The sequence below is a fragment of the Eumetopias jubatus genome, unplaced genomic scaffold, assembly GCF_037043125.1.
Source record: "Eumetopias jubatus isolate StellerSeaLion01/CBP00866 unplaced genomic scaffold, mEumJub1_p1.0 scaffold_1, whole genome shotgun sequence".
In the NCBI taxonomy this organism is placed as follows: Eukaryota; Metazoa; Chordata; class Mammalia; order Carnivora; family Otariidae; genus Eumetopias; species Eumetopias jubatus.
In genome coordinates this window covers 82,184,565-82,202,415 of record NW_028274807.1, presented here as the reverse complement: position 1 = coordinate 82,202,415, position 17,851 = coordinate 82,184,565, and the positions used below count along the sequence as shown (strand labels likewise).

Here is a 17,851-nt window from a genome sequence, read left to right as displayed (position 1 = left end):
TGTTTCACTGTTAATTGTAGTGGGTACAATAATGACACTGTAGTTATATTTGGCAAAAGGGAAGAGTCTTCTTGGTTTTATACACAAACTAAAGTATTTAAACAGTAAAATGATATTAAGTCTGAGATCTGCTTAAAAATACTCAAGTGCGGGCACCTGGGTGGCTCAGATGGTTAAGCGTCTGCCTTCGGCTCAGGTCATGATCCCGGGGTCCTGGGATCAAGTCCCGCATCAGGCTCCCTGCTCCTTGGGAGCCTGCTTCTCCCTCTGCCTCTCTCTCTCTGTCTCTCATGAATAAATAAATAAATAAAATCTTAAAAAAAAAAAATACTCAAGTGCTCCCTCCCTCTTGCCAAAAATGTATGGGGCAGGGGGAGGAGGGGATGAAATCAGATTGACAAATATGGATAATTATTAAAGTTGGTTGTTGGGTCCATGGGATTGCATTATATAATTCTTTTGCATATGTTTCAAATTTTTCATAATAAAATATAAATTATAAATGGAAACCAACATAGAGAATTTAAGCAGGAACAGGAGTTATATAATTGAAGAGTTTCTCAGAATATAATCTCCTGGTAGTCTGAGAAAATGGTACACTCAAAAATAGAGCTGGATCACTGTATTTTCATACCTGAGGGAGCATATTTAAGAGATAATGACCACAAAGAAAAACCAAGATCATAAGATGCAATTTATTGTTATTGGACCTCAATATTTGAGGTGTGCTTTAGACATTTTAAATAGGTAAGATCTGAAAATGGACAACAGAAGTGAGTTAAGCCAAACATCCCCCAACCCATCTCATTTTTTAAGTGAAGAAAGGGAGACCCAGAGAGATTCTGACCTTGCCTGTGGTCATATAATTTAAGCATGGAGTCAGAGTCAGCCTGGGATCACATGACTCTAAGGACAAACCTTGGCCTTCCATGACAGGAGTTCCCAGACCCTTGGTCTTCAGCAGCACTGTCCTCTACCACCCCTGAGAGGGTAACTAGTGTCTCTCATCATGGGAATGTGTGGAGGTTTGCCCAGCCTTCCAACAGAGATCTTTCCCACTTGGGGTTACCAAATGAACAGGACTAAGATGTATAATTTGTTTTTCAAGAATAGAAATGAGCTGGTTTGCCTTTGCTGAGAAAGCTTGGCCCCCTACCAGGGAGTGAAAGGGTTGTCCTTGAAGATGTCCCAGCAAAGGAACCTCATGACCCCACCTGGCCAGCCACAACAGATCATGCGGTTTTCTTAGACTCAGTGCTGACCCAGAGCATGGAGGTAACCTCAGACACACCGAGCTTTTAGTGATGCCTGACATCTGAGGACCTGTTGGAAGAGGGGCACACTCGGTTCAGCCCCAAACAGGCCACATTCATACTCTGACCAAAAGACACACAAAGACCAGCCCTACTGCTGGTAAGCCTTGCTATCCACTCCTGTCTAGATGGGGTAGGGAAGGGAGGGCAGGAGCTCTTTTGTCTAAAGGAGCCCCCTTCTGTGCAATGGCAAAGAACCTAGACAGCCCTGCATGGGAAGGGCCATTTCTGCCAACTCTTAGCTAGATACCAGAGCAAGGACACTCTGAGCCTCACGTGTCCTGTGTTGCAAAATGGCTTTTCCTTCTCCAGAAACAGTTGGGCATGACCAGTGACGACCCACCAAAGTGGTAATGCCTACTGCGCTCTGCCTGGCCCCTTGGTTCTGTGTGGACGCTTCCTGCTCGCTGCTTGCTACTTTTGATGTGCATGGATTAGGGAACTTGTCTCTTTCAACCCACATAAGGCTAGGGGAAGTGATAATTCAATTTCAACACAATCTGTATCCTGGGCAAAGTTACAAATAGGTCAGGGGAAAACTTGTCCCTTTTCTATCCCTCGTAAGTATACAGTGAGTGATTGTATGCTATCCCGGACCCAGAGTTCCAGAGATGCAAAAGGCATCAAGGGGGACAACACAGCCTCCTCGGGGATGGAATAAACAGCCTTGCACATCCCATGGAAACTCAGCTTGGGAAGGCAGCAAGCCACACCCCTGCATTGTCCACCACCCAGTCAGAGAGCAGTGCAGGCTCTGGGGCAGGACCTTTCCCACTGACTGCAACTGTCCTCACAGCAGAGAGCAGGGAACTGCTCATAACAGCTTTTGCTGTCTGCCTGTTGCAACTGGGGCAGCAAAACCCTTGACTTCCACTCTGGCTGAAATTTCAGTCACATTGGGATTTAAAAGATTCAAGTATGGTCTGAAGAAAAAAAAGAAACCAAATTTGTAGGTAAGTAAGTAATTTAGGGAAACAAAGTTTGGTCTGGACCGACAAGGGAAGGCAGACCCTGCCACATTTCTACATTACCAAGGGAATCTGGTGAACAGGAAAAATAGAAGAGTCTGCCGCCTCGCTGGACTAGGAATGGGCCCAGGATCCCCTGTCCCAGCCTCTGTTAGTAACACTAACAAGCAGCAGCTGTGAGCCAGCCCTGATCACGCACCTCACAGATTAACTCATTTAATGAGTTGGATAATAGTAAAGGAATGCACCCTTGCACTAAAATGAACCTCCTCTGGCCCATCCCGCCCTCTCACTCTCTCAACTAGACCAGACTTGACTGCCAGGAAAACACATACAGACTGGAAGCTCAGAGAAATCAGTTGCCGGGCTGGTACAAAAAGCCACCTCATGGAGACATCCTGTTTCACTTCTCTTTTTTATTGGCCAGGTCAGAAATAACACAAACCCATTTTTCCTTCTTTTACTGGGTCCTGTGCTATATATAGCAATGCTTGACCTGAACCATAAGACAGCATTGAAGTCTTGTCTGTAAATTAATAATGAATAAAAGGCAATAGAAAAGCAAGTGGAAGAATTTTTTTAAAGGAGAAATTTAGAATTTTAAAAGCAAGAACACTGAAAAATTACCAACTTCCTATTAGTCAGATAATGCAGTTAAAACAGCAATAGAATATCTCATTCATCCATAAAACAACTGAGATTCTAACATCCAATGCTGGGATTTTGTTGGAAAACCAGAACACATACGTAACCTTGGGGAGTGAAGCTGGTAGAGCCCCTTTAGAAAGTAGTTTCACAATATTTTATCTAGTGATTATTGTGTAGTTACATACCAAGCCCTTTATATGTAGCATCTCATTTAATCCTCAAGATAAAAGGGCAATATTGATCTAGATTTGCAGTAGCTCATCCAAGGTTGAACAGAGCCAGAATTTGAATCCATCTCATTCTGAACTCTAAAGCCCAACATCTTAACCATTACAATACAGAGCTTCAATACACAGTCATTAAAATCTTCATAATCCTTTGCCCATTCATCCTATATCTGGAAATTTATGCCAACAAAATAGTAAAATAAAAACCTTATACATAATAAGGTAGACTGGAATATTATTTATAAGAGTGAAAAAATGAGGGGCGCCTGGGTGGCTAGTCGGTTAAGCATCCACCTTCGGCTCAGGTCATGATCTCAGGGTCCTGGAATGGAGTCCGCATTGGGCTCTCTGCTCAGCAGGGAGTCTGCTTCTCCCTCTCCCTCTGTGCTCTCTCTCTCTCTCTCTCTCTCAAATAAATAAAATCTTTTTTTAAAGAAAGAGTAGGAAAATGAAAGCAATCATTATATAATTATGAAGACCATCTCCATAGACAAAGATTTAAGATATCATATCAAGGACATAAAAACCGTATGTGAGGTGGGATTGTAGACAAGTTAAAAAAGAAAGAAGAAAGCATGTGGTGTTATTTTTGCATATGTGTGCAGACATATGAGAAAAGAATACTTGAAATTGTTGTGTTAGAGTAATGGAATCATATTGTGGTACCCCCTTTAGCTTACAAAGAGTAAAGTATGCTCTGGTAGCCTTTATTTCTTATGTTAATAGGACTTTATTGAGGTATAATTTACATGCGGTACAATGCACAGATCTTAAGTGTACAGTTTGGTGAATTCTGATAAATATATACACTCATGTAACCATCAGACAGATCAAGATATGGAACGCTTCCATTGCCCCAAAAGTTTCCTTGCGACCCTTGGTCCAGGCCCCACACTTTTGAGAGCTCCACATATCACAGCCCTCCCTTCCATAAATATATATGTTAAAGACCACACGGGCGGCTCTGTCACTCGTGACCCAGTGTTCAGGGCTGACAGGGCATACTGCAGCCCTATACATCTACTCTCTTAACACCACTGGAGCCCCAGGGAAGTACTTCGCCACATTTCTTGGTCTATATCCTCAAAAATAAAGGCGACCGCATCCAATGCTCCGCTGGTTCGTGGGCTGTGCCACTGCTGATACCAGGTACAGACACTGCTTCTGAGCGCTGGGAGGCCTGGAGCAGTGGAAGTGCTTAGGTAAGAGAAGAGACAAATTCATTATCACGTCAAATCTTTCCTTTCACATGGCATGAATGCTGCAGATTCTTATATAATGAAATCTCAGGCCCAGTACTACCAAGCATCAACCTTCTTTCTTCCTCCTTATTCATGATGCAAATACATACCTTCAAAATGTGAATTCCTTGAACACAATTACAATACTCTACTCTGATCACATTGACTTTAGATCACTGCTCTCAACAGTGAAAATTATGTGAAAATCTCAATTACAACAACAGTGCTTTTGCTGACATGAAAATCTTGCTGGCAAGAAAAAAAAATATATTTTATACACTAATTAATGACTTACAGATTACAGATATCTTTATTACGCACCCAAATTTCACAGGCCCATCTACACAACACTCAGACACATGCAATAATTCAATTTTGTCATCTTTGCTATTTTCTGATTTTTACTCATATAAAAACCACAGCTTTATACATATTTTAATTTTGGTAGGAGAGTATGAGAGTAAGTTTGTAAGGTAGGTAGGGAGATAAAACATGTTTTATTTAACTGGGGCATGTGGGCCTCCGTTTGTACTCTTGTCCCAGGCTCTGCAATGCCTGTTTAGAACTGTTTTGAGAACTGGTAAGATATTACTAAGCATAGCATTTCTGTTAATACTTATCCAAATCCATTTTCTCCTTCTTTCCTTTACAGACAGAGCTGATACATTTTTTTATTAATTTTTTTAAGATTTTATTTATTTATTTGAGAGAGAGAGAATGAGCGATAGAGAGCGTGAGAGGAGGGAGGGTCAGAGGGAGAAGCAGAATCCCTGCTGAGCAGGGAGCCCTATGTGGGACTCAATTCTGGGACTCCAGGATCATGACCTGAGCCGAAGGCAGTCGCTTAACCAACTGAGCCCCCCAGGCGCCCCTGAACTGATACATTTTTTTAATGCTCCTTAATTTCTGCTGACATTTCACATTGTACCCTTGTATGAGACAGGCCCTGCAGAGGTGGACATTTCTAAGCAATGAGTTTCTTTAGCAACAATAGTTGGAGATGACATTCCCCGTTGCCCTTCATAACTCCAGGACAGGTGAAACTGAGCTCTGCTGCCTGGGGTATTCTGAATAAAAAGCAATCAAGGCCCTGCAGGAAATTGAGAAAATCTGTGAAACTACTTAATCCCTCCTTCCCATAAGGCTCCCTGTTATAGCACTGAATTTCAAATGCCCCACCTGCATTTTAATCAATACCCAGCCCGCAGCAGGGCTTCTCAAATTATAATGGATATATAAATCACATGGGTTTTCAAATGCAGATTCTGATTTAGTAGGCCTGGGGCGGGGCATTTCTAACAAGCTCTCCTGATGCTGCTGATTCAACAGAGAAGCAAGCACAACATTGATTCCGAAGCCTGACACTATTCTTGGTCCTTTCCTGTTGCTTATAAAAATGCAGCTCACGGAAAAAAAAAAAAGTTTTTATTTGGGTTGTTCGCTGTCTGCTTCTCTTATCATTCAGTAAAAATAATCATCTCTGTGTGTTCAAAGTATTCTTAAAAAGGAGGCCTAGGTGGTTTCCTTCTGTGCTGATTACGAGGTCAGCACCCTGGGAAACAAGCCAACCCTGGCTTGAAAACCTGCTTACCTGCCTTCCTGCACTCAAACCTCCACCTCAAGCCTGCCCCACTGCTCAGGGTGGGCCCCTTCATGTCTATGCCCTCTCATTCTTGGCCCACTCTAGCCCTGGATTCAGTACAAGTTTATGGTCTGCAAGCAGTGCCTTGGGCAAAACAATATAATATGGTATAAGATGAGGAGATGAGAAGACCTGAGATGAGTAATAATTATTTAATGTAGCATTCTTCCAAAAGTTTCTACACTTTCTTTCTAAAGCTCCTAGAGAAAAAAAATATCTTAATACAAAGGAATCAAAATGGTGGGATTTTAAGACATTTTAGCAATATGATGGATAAACAATTTTATTTTTGTTTAAGAAAAAGTCCTGGAAGCACTGGCAAACATTCCCTCTTTCCTCTCTCTCTCTCTCAATTGATTGATTGATTCATTCATTCATTCATTCAGGTATGGAAACAGAATGAAAAGAACTGGACTTGCATCTGAGCTCTGCCACTAACCAGCCCCTCTATCTTCAGGGTCTCCCTCTGTAAAACGGGAATGGATAATAATTATTACTATCTCCTTGGAGGGCCATTGTGGGGATTAATACTACCATTTATTGAACACTTACTGCCTACTGGGCATTGTGCGACCTGCTTTACCTATATTATCTAACTTAATTAATTAAAATAACATGTGAAGGCAGTTTGTGTATAAGAGATTCAATAAAAGCTAATTAAATTGATCATTCAGTCCTTTGAGCTATGATCGCAAGGATACTGCAATAGATTTCTCACAAACACCCACCATGCATTGTTGGGTTTGCACTGAAATTCTGCTCATAAACTCCCTTTAGTTGACCTTTCTCTTTCACTATGAGATAAGTCTGATAGAATTTATTTTGAGTTCAGAAGGACTCAGGAACAAAACAGAGATTAGAATTAGGTCAAAATATAAATGAACATATAGTATATGATAAAAGTGCATTTCACATGGGGCCAAGGGGAGATTATTCTACAAATAGTGTTGGGTCAATCTTCTGGTCACAAAAAGACATCAAGTACAGTGATTAAGAGCATCACCTCTGGTGCCACAATGCCTAGGTTCAAATCTTGGCTCTGCCACTTACAGCAGACTAATCTCAAGCAAGTTGCTTGACATCCCTGTGCCTTACTTTCTTGATATGAAAATGGGGGAAATTATAATACATCACCTGATCTAATCATTGTAAAAATTGAGTTTATAATATAGCTAGAGAACTTAAGAAAAATTCCTGGTATATGGCAGATGCTATGTAAGGTTATTTTATTATTGTCAAAATGTTTAAGTATATCCATATTTTTACTTCTTGCCAAAACAATAAACTCCAGCCAGATTAAATAATGAAACCATAAAAATACTAGAAGAAAATGTAGGAGAATATTTTTATAATACTGGAATCAGAACAGCCTTTCAAAATATGGCAGAAATACCAGTAAGAAAAGACTGATAAAGTTAATTTAAAAGCCACTTTGGCAGGGCAAACATACCTTGAACAAACTAAAAAATTAGCAACAAATTGGAAAATGTACAGCACATGTAGTTGATAAAGGGCTTATCTTCCTAAAATATAAAGAGCAGGCTGGATAGTGCACCCTCCCAAAAGATAAGACCATGTCCTAATCCTAGTACCTGTGAACATTGCCTTATGTGAAAAAAGGGTCCTTGCAGAACTGACTAAGTTAAAGCTCTTGAGAGGAAGAGCCTATTTTGAATTATCTGGGTGGGCCCAGAATGCAATCATATGTATTTTTATAAGAGAGGAAAATAGGGGCACCTGGGTGGCTCAGTTGGTTGAGCATCCAACTCTTGATTTCGGCTCAGGTCATGACCTCAGGGTCGTGGGATAGAGCCCCACAGGGCTCTGCACTCAGCAGGGAGTCTGTTGGAGATTCTCTCTCTGCCCTGACCCCCCCCCAAATAAATTTTAAAAAAGAGAAAGAAAGAGAAAGGATAACAGGAGAAGACCATGTGAAGATGGAGTCTGAGACTGGAATGCTGCAGTCAGAAGCCAACACAGGCCTGGAGCCACCAGAGCCTGAAAGAGCTGAGAAAGTAAATTTCCCCTATAGTCTCTAGAGACCTGCACCTTGATTTTGGACTTCTGGCCTCTAGATCTATGAGAAAATAAATTTCTGCTGTATTAGGCCATCAAGTCCGTGATCATCTGTTACAGCAACCACATGAAACAAACACAAACTAAGAACAATTAATGGAATAAACACAGCCAATGAATGAATGTAAGATTGCAGTAATATCAGAAAGGACATTTCGACACTCCCAAAACCTAAGTTAAGATACTCAGATTTTCATTGTTCTCTTGAGTCACAGACAGAATAAAATGATTGACAGCTAAAGCATGTAGGCAAACATTTTATAACCTTTTATAGTGGGGGAAGGAAGAAAAGCAACAACGTGTATGTAATGCTGTGAGTTTAGAATTCAGAAATTCTTCATAATCTTTCAAATTACTTCCTCTCCTCACTAGTAACAAAACTGTAAAGCCCTTATGATTCAACTTTAATAAAATTAGGGCAATAATTTACACTTGAATTCAAGCCCTGTAGGATTTGTGTGCATGCACAGGTGAACGCCTATGTGTTTTAAGAATGGAAAGCAAAATCTGATTAACAAGTTGTTCTCTCTTAAATAGTAAATATATAGTACCCCTTGCCTTTGATAAGACAGCATATGTATTATATCCTATATAAGTATATGATACATACTATAAGCATGAATTCAGAAAGTATACTGTAACGATGATCAAGCACACCTCTCTATTCAGTAATTCCCCTCTATTGAGGCAATAGGTTCCAAATATAAGCAAAGAGGAATAAAGAGAGACAAAGACAGTTGTTTAATCACTTTTCCTAATCTGTGATCCAAGAGGAATGAACATATTATAAACATTTTCTTTTTGTTTTCAAGATTTTATTTATTTATTTGACAGAGACACAGCGAGAGAGGGAACACAAGCAGGGGGAGTGGGAGAGGGAGAAGCAGGCTTCCTGTTGAGCAGGGAGCCCAAAACGGGGTTCAATCCCAGGACCCCAGGATCATGATCCGAGCCTGAAGGCAGACGCTTAACGAATGAGCCACCCAGGCGCCCCTATAAACATTTTCAAGGCAAAAAAAAAATGCCTTGAATTTTTTTTTCAAAAAAAATTGAAGGGGGGGAATGGGGTAATATCAAAAAGCCCATCCATAAAAGAAGGAGTCTTAGAAAGAAGTAGTTGCTTCAGCTCTTAGAGCATGTGTCCTACTAGCTTCCAAATACATTCAAGGCATACTTAGAAATGCTGTTCCTTCTCACCCAGCCCACTGAAGGGAAGTGTTTCTCTTTTTTCCACTTTAAACCACCAGTGTGTTATTAGTTCATATGTTTAAAAATGAAGTCTTAGCATTTCAGATTTAACACTTTTTTCAGACTTAACATTTTTCTTCAGAAACATGAGTTGCATTATCTGAATTCTTATTTTCATTTTACAAAAGCAATATATGTTGGTTATCTTAAAAAATAAAAAATACCACGAAAATAAGAAAAATACAATTCCTTATCACTCCTTCACCCCAAATGAAATAGTTCTCTCATTGGTGTACAATGGTCAATACACACATATTTATGTATAGACATATATGCTCTTAAAATGGATTCACACACATTCCATCCTACAACCTGATTTTTTTCAGAATATTTGGTCATTTCTTTTTAATATGAATTTTTCAATAAATGACCATCTACAATATTGTTCATAGCTGATTAATGGGTTTTTTTTAAAGATTTTATTTACTTGACAGAAAGAGAGACAGTAAGAGAAGGAACACAAGCAGGGGAGTGGGAGAGGGAGAAGCAGGCCTCCCACGGAGCAGGGAGCTCGATGTGGGACTCGATCCCAGGACCCTGGGATCATGACCTGAGCCAAAGGCAGACATGTAACCACTGAGCCACCCAGGCGCCCCTGATTAATGCTTTTTAAAAAGCCCTTTTAAACTCCTCAGTAAACTTGAAACAGTATTGCAAGTAAATTCTTTTAATATAAAATTTGTTAGTTAAATCATTATTCCACTGAGAATGAGGATGAATAACAAAACATTATTTACAAAACATACATAAAAGAAGGGCATCATTGCTCTCACAGTACCTTGTTTTGCCATATATTCTAGCCTCGCGCAACTTCCCAGGAAATGGTGGTAAGCCCTCATCTCTGCCTCTGTGATCCGCCCCAAGGTGTAAGGTAAGTATCTGGGGTCTTGCTGCCCACACTTCTTACACCAGGAGGTCATTCGATCCCAGGAAATGGTGCCACCTTTCTCTCTCTCCATCCCTCTCAGCACTGCACTCACGTAAATGTGTTTAATCCTTTCTCCTGACTAATCTCACTGAAGTTCATTCAAGGTCATTTCACTGCTGAGAGTTTATGGATTGGTGAGTGCTCACAGAATTACAGGCCCAATAATTACTGGACTTTCTCATTTGGAAACAAAGGGAAACAGGGCGGGGGGGGGATGAAGGTGTGGGGCAGAGAGGGAAATCCTAGAGTCGATGAGAATCAGAATTTTTTTCTTTTTTAGAGGAATCACAACATGAAACACACATCATGCCAGTGGATATTTAAAATAAAATAATATACAGGGATAAATTTTTTAAAGGATGCTCTTAAGAAAATGTATCCAGGCCACAATCCTCCCCTCCCTCTCTTCCAACCTCTCTAGGCTGCAGAGGAATAAAATCCAGAGACTTAACACTGCAGCCAATAGAAGTCACTATCTAGGCGGACAACATGGGTTGGCACAGCGAAAGGTCAATGTTCAAGTCCTGGAGGAATGTAGAGTGTTTCCTGAACTACTTCTAAAGACCAGGTACAAGTACAATATCATGATTCTAAAATGAAGGATGTTCTTTGCCTGTCATCTGACGGAGACCTCCCGCCCTTACTACCGTTTGGGAAAAAGTGCGCTCACCTTTCAGAACTGTGATGTGCAGAGTATGGCATACTCAGAGAGAGGCTGACTTTTCATAATGCATTTCATCTTGGTTCTTTATGCTTAATGCTCTTGTTTCGTAATGTCATGCTCCAAGATTCAAAAGGGCACAATATGAAATACCTAACAAGTAATAAATGTAGATAAACCTCTAATTTTTATTTGTATGATTCAAGCTGAAATTTGAGTTATGCTTGCAACTGGTCAAGGAGAAACTGGAAACCCTTTTTTACAAAAAATAAATAAATGTTTATTTTTAAGCAGAAGGTAAAATTCACATATATTGAAATACTCAAATCTGAAGTGTATATTTTAATGAGTTTTGACAAATGGATACATCCACATAACCCATACTCCTTCCAAGATATAGAATGTTTCCATCTATAGAAAGTAACTTCATGCCCCTTCCCAGTCAACCCTTGTTCCTAACCCCTAGGCAACCACTGAAGCGATTTTTGTTTTTTTTCTTTTAAAGATTTATTTATTAGAGAGAGAGAGAGAGAGAGTACAAGCAGGGGAAGGGACAGAGGGAGAAGCAGGCTCCCCACTGAACAGGGAGCCCGATGCGGAACTTGATCTCAGGACCCCTGGGATCATGACCGGAGCTGAAGGCTGACGCTTAACCGACTGAGCCACCCAGGTGCCCTGAAGTGATTTTTCAATAGAGACTATTTTTGCCTTTTTAAAAACTTCATATACAACACAGGAAACAACAAATGTTGGAGTGGATGTGGAGAAAGGAGAACGCTCTTACACTGTTGGTGGGAATGCAAGCTGGTGCAGCCACTCTGGAAAACAGTATGGAGGTTCCTCAAGAAGTTAAAAATAGAGCTACCCTATGACCCAGCAATTGCACTACTGGGTATTTACCTCAAAGATACAAATGTAGTGATCTGAAGAAGCACCTGCATCCCAATGTTCACAGCAGCAATGTCCACAATAGCCAAACTGTGGAAAGAGCCAAGATGTCCACTGACAGATGAACGGATAAAGAAGATGTTCATATATACAATGGAATATTACTCAGCCATCAGAAGGGATGAATACTTACCATTTACATCAACATGGATGGAATTGGAGGGTATTATGCTGAGCGAAATAAGTCAATCAGAGAAAGACAATTATCATATAGTTGCACTCATATGCAGAACATAAGAAACAGGGCAGAGGACCGTAGGGGAAGGGAGGGAAAACAGAAGGGGAAGTCATCAGAGAGGGAGAAAAACCATGAGAGACTCTTAACTATAGGAAACAAACTGTGGGTTGCTGGAGGGGAGGGAGGTGGGTGGAGGATAGGGTAACCGGATGATGGGCATTAAGGAGGGCACGTGATGCGATGAGCACTGGGTGTTATACGAAACTGATAAATTATTGAACACTACATCTGAAACTAATGATGTACTATAAGTTGGTTAATTGAATTTAAATTAAAAAAAACTTCACATAATGTAATCATACAGTATGTACTCTTGTGTCTAGCTTCTTTCTCTTAGGATAATGCTTTTCAGATTCATCCATGTTGTATCAGAAGTTCATTTATTTTTATTGCTGAGTTGTATCCCATCATATGAACCGTCACAGTTTGTCCATTCTCCTGATGGCAGACATTCAGGTTTCTTTTTCAATATGGGCTGTTATGAATAAAGTTGCCATGAACATTCATGTAAAGGTCTCTGTATGGAGACGTGTTTGCATTTCTCTTCGATAAATACCTACTAATGGTATTGCTCAAAGAAAAGGTGTATATTTAATTTGTAAGAAACTGCCAAACGTTTTCCCAAATTGGTTATACCAGAAAGTCTTTTAAGATTAGAGGCTGCTCTGTTTAGTAATCCCCAGAGCCAATTCTTTATTAGTGTTAACTGCATGCGAGGTACTTTAAGAAAATACCTAAGAGTTAACAGGAAAAAATTTAACATAATTTGAGATGTTAAAACTTATGAAAGCTCTTTTTTTCTCTACCATCAGGTATTGTGAACATGCTACCTCCAGTTAAACGCCAAGTCTGAAAGTCCTAATACAGGGCAGCAAACAAGGCAATTTTTAAACAACAGTTTGTGATATCTAGCCAAATCTCCCTCCAAAACAGTTGTGCCACTTTACATTTCCACCAGCAATATGGAAAGTGCCTGATTCCCCATATGGAGGTTCTTTTTCCTACTAAACATTAACTTCTTTACCCATTCATTTAGACGTGAATAGCATGAATGCTTGGCTGGCATCACGACACCCACGAACATAAGAGCAATCTTTGTTAACCATGTAAATCCACAATAGCTGTGTGCATGTAACTGCACCTACCCACCAATGACCATAATTATATTTTTGCAGCTTACAGAACTCTAGGGAGAGGGAGGGCAGACGGTAAAATCTTGGAAATTTTCTTTATAACATCTGAATCTCTATTACTTGAACAAACTGTACAGCCCTTACAAATCCTATATTCCATGTACTGACCTTTACCATTTGACCAAGATCAAATATCCAATAAAGGACTATATTTTCTTTATGTTGAACAACTGATTCTGAAATAACAGGGCACTAGGTAACTCTCCTTAGAAAAGAGCTGATTATTTCAGTAGTAATGGCAATGGAAGATGAATGTTTTCTTTCATTCATTTCATCCAGCCTCCCTGCAAGAAACTACTATTATAGGTAGAGAAGAAAAGGAAAGAAAAAAAAAAAGCTTTCTTAGCACTTCTAGATTTGCACCTATTTAAAATAAAATTGTGCATGTTTTGTATCTGAGCAGCATAATGAGCTGAAGCCATCCACTGGCCCCTACCTATCAGGGCAAAATGGAGAATGAGAAGTCACCTACAAGCTCCAGAAGGATATGAATTATCCACACCATGAGAGCATCAGGGTTGTTCTTTCACCAGAAGTAAGACCAAAGTAATATTAAAGGGAGGGATATATTTTTCCTTATATGAACTAGACTTTCTTTTTAAAAAAAAAAGTCAACATTCAAATGTCCCGGTGTATCTGCTGAGGAGATGACACTGACTTTCTCCCAGAGTTGGCCTGGGGACAAACAGAATAACAGGACTCTTGATGGTGGAGTTCTCAGGGACACCACACTCCATCAGTTCACCAAGGGCTGCAAGGACTGCACACCATCTCATCTTCCTGACCTTCCCCTTTTGTAGAGGGGCAGGGACACCTCCCACCCTCTGAGTCAGGGAAAGGGGGCCTGCCACATCCAGTTACATACATGTGGAATAATCCCTAGAGAAAGCATGCTGAACAGATACGTGGTTCCCACTGGGGAGTGGGACTGAAGTTACAGGGGACGAGGAGACTCTGACTTCTAACTTCCCACCGTTCTGTACTATTTACAATTTATATGAAAAGCATAGATTACTTTCATGAGTAAACCCAAAATATACTAAGAAAGATTTTATATATTAAAATATACTAACAAATTATTTTATCTGGGTTACTCCATATACCTAGCTTTCCAACATGTTCCTTAATACTATTTTTAGAGCACTGCCTTTATAAACCTTTATAAATTTTACTGACCACTATGGCAAAATGTTGATGGTTGTTGGAGCTGGGTGATGAGTAAAGTTTGAAAGACTAGTCTCTTTTGGTGATGTCTTAATTAATTTATTAATTTATTTATTTATTAGATAGAGAAAGAGAGTGTGAGAGTGAGAGGGGTGGGGAGCAGGGAGAGGGAAGAGAGAGAATCTTAAGCAGGCTCCACTCTCAGCAGCACAGTGCTCACATGGAGCTCAACCTCACGACACTGAGATCATGACCTGAGCTGAAATCAAGAGTCTTGACGCCTAACCTCACCAGGCACCCCTTTTGTGATGTCTTAAAAGTTTCGTAATTAAGGGGCGCCTGGGTGGCTCAGTTGGTTAAGTGTCCGACTCTTGGTTTCGGCTCAGGTCATGATCTAAGAGTTGTGAATCGGAGCCCTGAGTTGGGCTCCATGCTCAGGGCAGAGTCTGCTTGTCCCTCTCATTCCCTCTCTGCCCCTCCCCGCCACTAAGATAATAAATAAATAAATCTTTTTTTAAAAATGATTGATAGAAGAAGGAATTTCTCCTAGAAGATATTTAAAGATTATTATATAGGAATAATAATCTAAACTATGTGGAACTGATACAAAAATAAACAGAAGAATAAACAGGAAGACCCAGAAACAGACTATAAATTCTAAAATAACTTTTTATGTAGAGGAGGCGTTACAAATTAATGAAGGAATATTTAATAAATGCTACTGAAAAAATTCAGTTTCACCTCCTATCAGAAACACACTTAGAGATTTAAAAACAAAAGTAAAAATAAATAAAACCATTAAAAAATATTAAAATAAAACTCATGATTATTTACTTATCTTTATTTGAGGCAGGATATAAAAGCAATAGAAGAAATCATAAAATAAAAGATTTATAGATATGACTACATAAAACCTTAAACCCATTATATGTTAAAAGTCAGCAAAAACAAAATTATAAAATAAAAGCAAACTGGAAAATAAAAAAAGCCTGCTATAAACTTAACCAAGCCTTAATATATTTAACACTGAAAAAACCTACTCAAAAATATCTTGACCCCCAAAAACACACAGACAAGTCACAGAGCAAAAATTCAAACAGCAAATAATAAATTTAGTAAAAATTATTCTAGTTCACTAGTAATTTTTAAAATTCTGTTAAAATGAATACCATGCCACTTTTATCTATCAAGCAAATATTCAAATAATATCACCAAAAGGGGCTAACAACATTGCAGATATTGTGCCATGCACTTAACAGGCATTACTTCAAAATCCTGTAAGACAAATTCTCTCATTACCCCATTTGCCGTATGAGGAAACAGATGAACACAAATGCTGATAAAGGGATGGGGTAAAATCAAGAATTCCCACACTCTGTTGATGTGTCACTAAAATGGTATAAATTTCCCAGAAGGTAACCTGACCAAAATGTATTTTAAAAGTTAATATTCATACTCTTTGGTCCAATAATTACATTTCCTAGAAATTTATCTTTAAAATATAGGGATGCCTGGGTGGCTTAGTCAGTTAAGCGTCTGCCTTCAGCTCAGGTCAAGATCATGGGGTCCTGGGATCGAGTCCTGCATCAGGGCTCCTTGCTCAGTGGGGAGCCTGCTTCTCCCTCTCCCTCTGACCCTCCCCCGCTCGTGCTCTCTCTCACTTTCTCTCAAATAAATAAATAAAATCTTTAAAAACAAAAACAAAACAATCTGGAATGTGTGAGATGTGTGCAAAGATTTCTGAACAAAGATGCTCCTTGAATTTTTAAAACAATAACACTGACAAACTGGAAACAACCTATCCAACCAACCCTAGGGTAATATTTAAACAAATTATAGTATAACCATATAGTGAAAAATTATAACTCTATTAAAATATCATTTATGGAAATGTTTTATAATAAGGAATTGTTTATTATATAATTTAGTTTACAGCATAGTGTTAAAAAGCAGAACAGAATTCATATCATTATATATATAACATGTATGATATAAAGAGAGATCATATCATTTTAACTATGTGAAAATGCCAAAGGATAAAAACCAGAAGAACATACACTCAAAGGATAACTGTGATTGTAACCAGCATATGGAATTGTGGACTTTCTTCTTTGTACTTGTCTTTTCCAAATATTATGCAATGAGCATGTACTTTTTTCTGTATTCTTCTGTTTGGTAATGTTTTTTAAAATTTGTTCTTAAACTGATACACAGTATAATTCCCTCTTCTGGGCACACAGTTCTGAGTTTTGACAAATGCATGGCGTCATTTAACCTTTACCACAATGAGGTAGGGAAGAGTTCCCTCATCCCCTTGCAGTCACACTACCTCCTCGCCTACCTAACCCTGGGCGACCACTCCATCCTAATAGTTTTACCTTTTCCGAATGCCATATAATATGGCATTTAGAATGTACCTTTTGAGTCTGGCGTCTTTCCTTAGCATAATGTATTTCAGATTTATTTTGATCCTCAATGATTTCAACTATCTGGCAGAGATTTTTACATTAGCTATATTAATTATTAATTCAGCAGAAATTTCAGACTACTTGAAGCATTTTTTAAAAAATAGTTAACACAGATGGGCTTTTATAGCACAAATGTAGGCCCCTGGCCAAGGGAGGCCCTGTTAGGGGGCTAGGCATCCAATAACTGTGCCTAACACCCATGACTCCCTGACATGAGAGATCCCTGTGCTTAGTTGGTTCCTGGATAATAGATGGGAGGAAACATTTTCCAGCACTCTTAAAAGTGAACTGCAGTTTTTTAACATTCAAGATCTCCAACACCTGGGAAGACACAAAGAAAACATTTTGAGACCCAGTTTACTAATATAGTTTGCAAAGTTCCTAGTAGCTTGCCTGTAACAACACCGTGATGAAAGAAAGCTGTGTGAATGAAGCACATTTTCCCTGTGAAATATACACAAGGTGAAAAGCCAAGGAGACATTCTGCTTTCCCCTGGAACCCAGAATGTTGGAAAAGAGGCTCACTCTCACCCTAACAACAAGAAAAAGCCAGATAAACTACAAAATTATAACCTGTCCAGAACCTATATAAACAAATAAAAATAAATCACCTAAAAGTTTTAAACAAATTGTGAAAGGTTTACGTATAGGCTAACAAGAGCCAGGATGCAAGGGGAGCTCCCAGCTACCTGCAGGCTCTTCTCCCTAGACTGGATACAGGGTGGCAGTCTGGAGAGAGCCTCTGTCGGGGGGGCAAACCTGGAGGAGGGGAGATGCCCAGGAAAAGCACATTTCTCCCTATGGAAAAAGGCTCAGATGCTGGGGGAAAGGCAGCCAACCCTTTAACTGGACTCCAGAGCACAGGTGAAGACCCACTGCAGCTTGGAG

The 17,851-nt window shown here is 39.5% G+C and overlaps 1 protein-coding gene and 1 long non-coding RNA gene across 3 annotated transcripts in view; one reads left to right on the top strand and one right to left on the bottom strand.

Annotated features, from left to right (window-relative positions):
- Nucleotides 1–11,153, top strand: part of LOC148165025 (uncharacterized) — a 29,490-nt gene extending 18,337 nt beyond the window's left edge. Inside the window, exons 2-3 of the long non-coding RNA XR_015768712.1 lie at nucleotides 10,164–10,234; nucleotides 10,713–11,153. This is a non-coding gene — a long non-coding RNA (uncharacterized LOC148165025). The remainder of the gene's footprint in view (nucleotides 1–10,163; nucleotides 10,235–10,712) is intronic.
- Nucleotides 1–17,851, bottom strand: part of MCF2L2 (MCF.2 cell line derived transforming sequence-like 2) — a 254,266-nt gene that overhangs the window by 229,227 nt on the left and 7,188 nt on the right. The gene's annotated exons all lie outside the window — the stretch shown is intronic.